The sequence below is a fragment of the Cataglyphis hispanica genome, chromosome 13 (genome assembly GCF_021464435.1).
Source record: "Cataglyphis hispanica isolate Lineage 1 chromosome 13, ULB_Chis1_1.0, whole genome shotgun sequence".
Taxonomy (NCBI): Eukaryota; Metazoa; Arthropoda; class Insecta; order Hymenoptera; family Formicidae; genus Cataglyphis; species Cataglyphis hispanica.
This window is the reverse complement of record NC_065966.1, coordinates 1,915,006-1,923,539: the sequence shown is the minus strand read 5'-3', so window position 1 is coordinate 1,923,539 and position 8,534 is coordinate 1,915,006. Positions and strand designations below refer to the sequence as shown.

The window sequence follows — 8,534 nt, the reverse complement described above, 5'->3', positions numbered from 1 at the left end:
GAAACGCATCCATAATTAAAGGCTAAAATATTTTATTACTTTATACACGTATATATTTTTTTATGCCTGGTTTTAAGAAACTATACATAAAAAAAGTTTAAATTATGTTGGATTATGATAGCACCGCGAAAAATTATGCGATTTTTTTATTGCGTTTACTTTTAAATTGATTATTTTTTTTATATCGTCATTCGATAATATAAATTGGAAAAAATATATTTTTATTATAAAACATAAAACATTTGGTATAAAATTCGATATAAAAATATTTCGGCTTAATAACAGATCAAAATAAATTAATATTGTAAAAGGAATTATTACTCTTAACAATTATATTGACTTTGAAAAATTTTATGTGAGCTAACAAAGCGAAATGCACGTGGAAAACATATCATATAGTGAAAATCAATATATCGAGAGGGAAAAGCTTCTTTTATTAATTCTTTGCCTTCGCGGTGATGGTCTCATTTCACCGACGTCTCTCTCGGTTAAAGATTATATATCCGCAGTCGGTGAAGCAAATCCCATGTTAAGCATTATTTCTGTTTGTTGGTAATCTATATATAAGGATTCTATATAAAAAATTTTTTATAAACACGGCGCTGTTAACATTTTAAAATAATATTTGAGTCAGAGATAAAGTTTCTTTTTAGTCAGATATACGCACAGTTTTTTAAATCAGATGTACGCACATGTAGATGTAAGGAATAGCAACACGTTGTTTATTTACATATTTGGTATGTAGTGTGGGGGGGAGGCGATGTAGTGGGGTGGGATGACTCTCATCACAACAAGGGATTAGGGGAAGGGACAACAAGGACTAGCGCGCAGATGAAAATATTGTTAGTCCTTTGTCAGTACGTGAAAGACGGTCTATTAACCATCACCATAAAATTCTTCTATCTTGGCAGTCTTCAATTCCATCACGTCCTCTCGTTAAATCGGTATATTTTACATAAAGTTTCACATTAAAAATTAATGTTTGTATTAATAGATTAGTATTTCCTCAATTACTTGATTTATGTATAGAATGTTAACTGAAACAGCGGCTGTCATTTTGCAGATATTATTTAGAATAAAAGATTTTTATTTATGATTTATATCTATATTTATGTTTTTTGAATATGAGAGAATGATTGATAGTCAAAATGATCGAACGCTTTAAGGCACTTTCTTTAGAATATAATTTCTCTGTGAGCATAAATTACAAAATTTTATTTATAATAAATCTTTTCTACTCTATAAAACGATAGAAATAATTATGTATTTACGCTTACAATAAAATTTATTTATATATACTTATATTGATATAAACTCTTTACATCACTTACACATTATCTGCTGTAGAAGTCAGTCATAAAACATACGTAGTACAATCTTGTAGTGAAGTATTTCAAAGCACTGTGCTGCGTTGTTTCAGTCAACGTTTCTATTGTTTACCGAGTATATAAACATTGCGAGCATACGCAAGTAAACACAGAGTAACAGGTGCCTCGATAGTTTGACGAGCGCGACGACGTCATCGAGTAAAACGACGTACGTGATTGTAGGCAGCATATAGTTGATGTTGCTTGTCCACGAGAACGGGGATTCCATCCAGCTTCTTGACGCTTCTTGACGGAAAGGGGATACATTACACGAAGTAATTAAAGTCTCGGGAGTCTCGTCTACAAGTAGGCAGCTGGGTAGTGCAAACGAGCAGTATCATTCAACGCGTATTAAGCGGCAAATGATGCGGATCTCGATGTAATCTAAACTGTCCATAAAACTCGCTTTCCTAGATATATTTATACGAGGCGAAAAAAAAGTCGCGGCAAAATCTTTTTATGAATGGATGCCGCAGAAGGAATTCATGCATATTAAGACATCCTGTTTCCTTGATGATGGTTATATATATATATATATTACTTTTTATTTTTTATCGCCGACGAGAACAAATGTATCCGTTGAAAGTATAAGTTTAAAATTTTGTTTTAACGTTGCAATTGGCAAAGTTTTCCTGTTTCTCTCTCTGTGATTACTTTTATATGATTTTATATACGTTTTTATGATTTTTTGAATGAATATGTGAAATTTTACAGAATTTTTCAAACCACAATTTTCACGGAAGAATTATTTGCTCAAAAATTTAAAATTGTAATACAATTTGATAGGAAACAATCTAGTAAATATTTGTGGATACAAATATTTATTTTAAACTTTTAGTTAAAAATTCGAATTTAAAAACAAACTAATATTATATTGGTTTCGATATCTTTCTCGTACTATATATCGTAATTAATTTGTAATCTACAATCTCTTAATTGCAATCATTAAGGTTGACGCCAACGTTAATAAAGTAATTTTGCGTTTTTTAACACGTTAAAGAATGCGATACATCATCATCGTACATTACACTTTGCGATCTATTACGATACACAAAAATTTAATCATGCACTTCCTAAGTTGTCTGCACGGGCGTCTATATAATTATCGCGATAAATAGCATTTTTCATTGCTTTTTTATCCAACATTTATAATTTCATTGATTCAGCATACGGCGCTGTTGGTTGCAACGGGCGCAAAGTCGGTACTGGGAGAGTCCCAGATTAGCGGAAATTGTTAATTCTTAGTACCGACCGGCCTATTAGCAATGATTACAGTAGTTTGAGTAATAACCGAGCTTAGGAGTACCAACACACACGGCCGATGCGGACGCATCTGTAAGCGATATTTAAATCGAGAACCGGGAGTAAGTTCATGTCCGGCTACATGGACAGATGCATAATTTCACGTGGATTCTTTAATCACGCACGGAGATGCGCTTTTTCTCTGTTCCAAAAGATGGATGGATCTCTTTTCGCCCTAAGGTGTTAATGGCAGGCCCTATCTCTCCTCCCCGTTCTCTGATTATGCAAGTTTTGTTATACGCGGGCATTAAAAAAATTTTTTTTTTTTGCTACGTTTTTGCGCCGCCTCTTGCTTCGCGGAATATGGGAAGATGGCATTTTCTTCAAAGCGGCCATTATACGCGTTCGTAGATTATTAGCGGGCGGGTAGAGCGTTATTAGTCGGCTATCCGCCCGAGCATCTATGCCGCACGAACGTTTTCAGCGGGACCTGTCAATTACACAGATTTATGATCCCTCCTCCTTCGTCTCGCTCACTCGCTCTCGTCGTAGCCCTTATATTCCCCCTCGCTCAGCCACGCTCATTAATACGAGCCTTGCGAAGGTTTCGCCGTATTCGCCTGAAATAGCAAATAATAATTTTTGATCGATAGTCGTCTTTAATTGCGACCGACTTAATTACAGATAAATACCTTCGCGTCGATTTATCCCGGCGCTTTGCGTTTCAAGAGCCTATCAATCTCCGTATACTGATTAACCCCTTGAAGACCCCGTGATACTAACGTGGCAACGTTTCGCAGCACGAACTTTGACCCGTATATAAGATGTTTGATTTTTTTCCGACGCACAATGGTACTGTTAGACTCTTGATTCGCAATCATTGATCTCTGAACGTTCTATGTTCATATCGTACAGTTCAACTCTTAACACTTAAGCAAGGCTTTGTTTATTAAAGCGTGATTGATGCAATTTTTTTTTTTTACCTCGGATATAATTATATATATATATGGATCGAGAAAGATGAATCACGCGTCTCTCGTCAAAAGCTGCGAAATTATATGTATAATTAAAGATAATTTAAGTTTTAAGATTATTGTGCACTGTTTGTGTGAAGCAGCTCAATGAAACGCGAATGGTCAGTCGATCTTGGGGTCGACAATTTTTTTTTTTTTTTTTTTAATAGAATAATTTTTCTTTTTTATAGCATTGCGATATAAACTGTCTTTAGAAATATTGGCGCGAAATTTTTATATGGAATTATTTTTTTCGTGCTCTCTACGTTTAATAACTAAAGTCATTTTGAGCTTAGCGCGAATTTTTGAAGACTTATACATTAATTAATTATTCGCATAATTTTCGGTATTCAAAATCAATGCTCGAAAAATAGCAACAAAGTAGTACAATCGACGGATTCGAAAAGTGTGAAAACCACGAGGAAAAGACAGTTACACAAATAAGCTCGTTAGAATATGAATCATATGTATATTTATATCCCGCCATGTATCGATTTATATGCGCGATTAACGAGGCGCTTTTTGACGATAACAGTTTATCGAATCGCTGTCCGTGTTATAGTAATCGATGCAATGAGGAGAGACGCGTCGAAAGAAAAGAGGCGAGATAAAAACAAAAGGGAAAAAGAAGAACGAGTAGCATAGGTCTTGCTGATTTTTATCGGCCGATGACAAATCGATAATACTCACGCCATCTTGCATTTAGACCGGTTCTGCGAGAGTCTTCTTTCCCTGCCTTCGTTAGTCCGCCTGTTTTTAATTAATCCCTATGCCTCGATCGATCCGATGCAACTTTATGAAAAATGTTAAACCGCAGAAAGGCAGGGAAAGAGACAGAGATAGAGAAGCGCTCATCCATGGCGGTGGCTCGCGGATAAACGTTTATCAGTTTCCGTTGCAACGACTATCGAGAGAGAGAGAGAGAGAGAGAGAGAGAGAGAGAGAGAAGGAAAGTTTCTAATAGTTTGCACACAGCGCGATCGAGGAATTTCGATGATCATTTTCATATCTTAATAATCGCCAACTGGTCGGCGATTTTATTAAATTGATATCGAGAAACTCCATGCTAAAACTGCATGGAGTTTCTCGTTAAGTAGCCGTTTACTGCGTACACGATAAATTTTATTCGCGATTAATTTGATCGCGATATCGCCGATAAGAGTTACTAACTGAATTTCTCCATAAGGGTTATACGCGTCTCGCGTGCCGAAGGAAAGATCGTCCATTCAGCATTGCTGATTATTCCGCTGTTGTCCTAGTATGCGGAGAGTCGTCCATCGCGATAAGTGCTTGAGAGTAGGTGACCTTAAAGGATGTCGATCTTTCAATTGCTCTAACAGTACCAATGTTCTCGAATGCGTACGAAGGCGAGGCTGCGTTCGTCAACAGGTGTTAGACACCTCCGTGTCGGCGAATTGCTGTCCAACTGTGCATCTCTGAGCACGAATGCCTTCCTTCAAGAAATCGTGCACGCGCGTGTCGATGTGAAGTCGCGTTTTTTCTTTTCTATTTTTTTAATTAACCGCCAGCTGGTTTTCATCGCACGTCTAATGTCACGGAATCGATTAAACATCGCGAATTCTGGATGTTTATTTTTCTCTTATGCAAAATGCTACGTAATAAACCGCTATCTTACTGCTGGATATGTCAATCTAGTTGTAATCAAGATTTTATTTAATTGATAAGAATTTTTTTTTTTTATAATATCTAATCTCTGTGCTAATTTTAATTGAACGTGATTCTTGCCATTAAATTCTAGGCTTTTCCGCAGCATTTAAATTTATCGTCGTATATTTTTGTGCGTTTTCTTTTCTTTTTTAATGCGCAGCTTCGTTTAATGACGACGATGCGTTAAATGGTTAAGAGTAAAAGAGCGTCTTTTCCCGTCCATCTTGTATTCGAGCATCGCATCTTTATGGCGTTCATAGTTATAGTTTGAGAGATCTTGTACGACGAGTATGTACCTGTGCGAGTTTTGTGGCCGGTCTTTACACGGCTCTCTGACGGAGCGTAGCGAGCGCAAAGGAATCATCGTGAAAAAAGAAGAAAACCTAGGGGATGCGTCAATCGGAGATGATGCTTTAACCGGGAGGCCGTAACCGCGAATGCGCGCTGATTTAACGACGCGATTTAATACGTTCGCTCGGTCCAATACCGATTAATCGCGATACGTCTGGCGCTGTCAAAACGCCGCCAGCTGTTCGAGAACGTAAAAGCACCGCACGTCTCACGTTTTACTTTTCTCGACGTTGAATTATCTTTCGTGTAGCTAACGTAATCTCGTTGCGCGCTTACATTAAAAGATTTCGTTAGATTAGCGAAAAATTAGCGAATCGAAAGAATAGCGGCAACATGTATAGGCGATTCTCTTGGCCTTGGCGAAAGCGAAGTTCTTTCGCGACCTTGGGAAGAATATCCCGAGGCAAGCCACGAATTTTGCGCATGTCAATTAGCTTGAAATTGCACTTGATATATTACACATGCATTTACATAAATGTATGAGTAAACGTACAGATATGCGTTTATTTTAATATGCTTGCAACCACTCGGCATTTTCACGGGTCAATCACCACATGTTCATTCTTAACGTCACACATTAAAAATTCTTGAACAGAAGTTTAGAAAATCTACAATTTTTTTAGATATCAACTTTTTTTTAGACTAAATTGCCTTTTGAATAATGAAATATTATATATCAGCAATTATATAATAATTAATTCTTATTGTATATTATAATGAGAGGCATATTTTTAAAACACAGTTCTTACGGTTATTAAAACAATAATTATTTAAATATATGTAGTTTTCTTTAAGTATAATATTATTTGAAAATATATATATTTTTTTTTTTTCATGAGTATAATAAATGTACAAATATATATTATTCGCGATCATAAACCGCTTAATCAGAACAAGTTTTTCGACATCTTTTTTTTCCACCAGATGAGTATCGGAATCGATCGGAATCATTTTAATTTTCCCGAGCTCTCGTCGGATAAATAAAAAGCGCTTCAAGCTTCATTGTAAAAAAAATTCTGCAACCATCGACGAGAAATGACGATTTGCATGATATGATCTGTGATATTAAATCTCGAGTAAGAAATAATTAAAATACGACTACAAACTCGAAAGCATCATCTGATTTACGCTTGCATATAACTTTTAATGCATATACTTACAGCTTTTTTAATTTTTTATTTCATCGCGCAATCGATAAAAATTAAACTTTCCATTAAATAGGAAAAAACGAGTCCACTTAAATGCACGTTACACTGAATACATCAATTGAATAACACGAGGTACTACTTGCATAATTCGCATATTTTGATATTTCCCGACGTCCTTCGAGAGATAATTTGCGAGAGTTATCGCGCTGCTCCTGGCTATGGAAGGTTCTTATTCGTTAAGTATTATACAAGTGTCTTGGATTTTAAAACGAAGACTGATTCCGGTTTGATTATTTATATATACCGTGTCGTAAAAATTCTTATCCCAGCATGTGCTATCGCCGGCAAATACACGCGTCGTTGCACGATCCCAATTCTCAATTCTAATCTACAGCCTGTACCGCAGGACAAAACGATCACCAAGGCGTCTATCGAGATACCTATCGCGGCGTCGTTATGTGGAACGGCTGCGATATTGCGGTACAGTTACCTTGACACGAAGAGAGCATATCTTTGCGGCGTGTGAATCGAGGATGAAAACGGGGCCGCCGCGCATCGTGAATGCGCGTCGACAAATTTCTAGTATAAAGCACACTGCACATAAGGTATAAATCGATGTCGTATCGATGTATCTATCAAATTATCGACCAAGAGTCGCTTAAATAATACCGTCCGCGATTCTCGTATCTATTTTGTATCGTACTCTAGATGTACATAAATCAGTGGGAGCAATCTTACGCGGCGTAAGGAGTTGCGCGATAAGAGATAAAAGTAGGAAGTAGGAATTTGGAATATTGACGGTTATCATGTAAATGGAGCATGTCTCCATGGAGCAGAAAACCGATTACTGTCGCGTGTAAGTCTTGACTCCAGTATATTTTACAATTCATTCAACCGGTGTACTTGAACACACCGGTAAACGACAAGGCATAAATAAAATGCTCACCGTTTGTTATGAATTCACGTTAGCCTGATACTTTATGCACCTCGCTTAAACGGACGGACGAGCGGTCTTCGTGTTTATCTAGAACGCAGATGTTGTTACCTATAAACGAATTTTTACAGGCAATACTGTATAAATATTCGATTACATGACATTCGCAAAATCATCAATAAATAATGTGACAAAAATGAAGAATACCATCTGTCAGACATTAATGGTGGCTTTTTACATAAGTATGTCAAACGTACAATCAAGATACAATCTATGCTATTTCATATTGCTATGGAAGATTTCAATCTAAGTTTGATTTTATTACGCGAGATATTTTGCTGATTTCGGAAAAATTAATTTTCCGATGTACATAGAAACTGAAAAATATCTTAACACATAAATTTATTGCACGTATGAAAGTACATACGCATTTCTCATACATTTCCTGACATTTATATAAATTTATATATTAAGATATTTCTGTCCATATCCTGCGAATATCTTGATTTCTAATTCGATGCGTTTCATCTTGCACTTCGTTTCGCAATTATTTGACGTGTATTTTTTTTTTTTTTTTCCTAAGAATATCTTGTCGCAGAAAAGATGTCGAGTGCTTACCGAGATGTAACGCAAAATAAGTAGAAGTGGAACGACGACAATCGCAAGCGAATAAGAAAATAAATGAAATAAGGCGAATCTGCGGAATCGAGGCGAGATTCAATCTCGACGGATGAATTCACCGTGAAATATCGCGATTCGCCACGTGAACGTTTTCATGTCGGCCTTCTTACTATTCCCTCGCATTTCCTTC

At 36.3% G+C, this 8,534-nt stretch overlaps 1 protein-coding gene across 2 annotated transcripts in view; it reads left to right on the top strand.

The window, feature by feature from the left end:
- The window catches only part of LOC126854031 (uncharacterized), a 90,784-nt gene that overhangs the window by 1,280 nt on the left and 80,970 nt on the right, over positions 1–8,534 (top strand). Inside the window, exon 1 of one of the 2 annotated variants that reach the window (XM_050600368.1) lies at positions 890–944. The exons of the other annotated variant lie outside the window; for it this stretch is intronic. The gene's annotated coding sequence lies outside the window, so the exon portion shown is untranslated. Of the gene's footprint in view, positions 1–889; positions 945–8,534 lie in introns of those variants that run through there. 2 annotated transcript variants of the gene reach the window in all.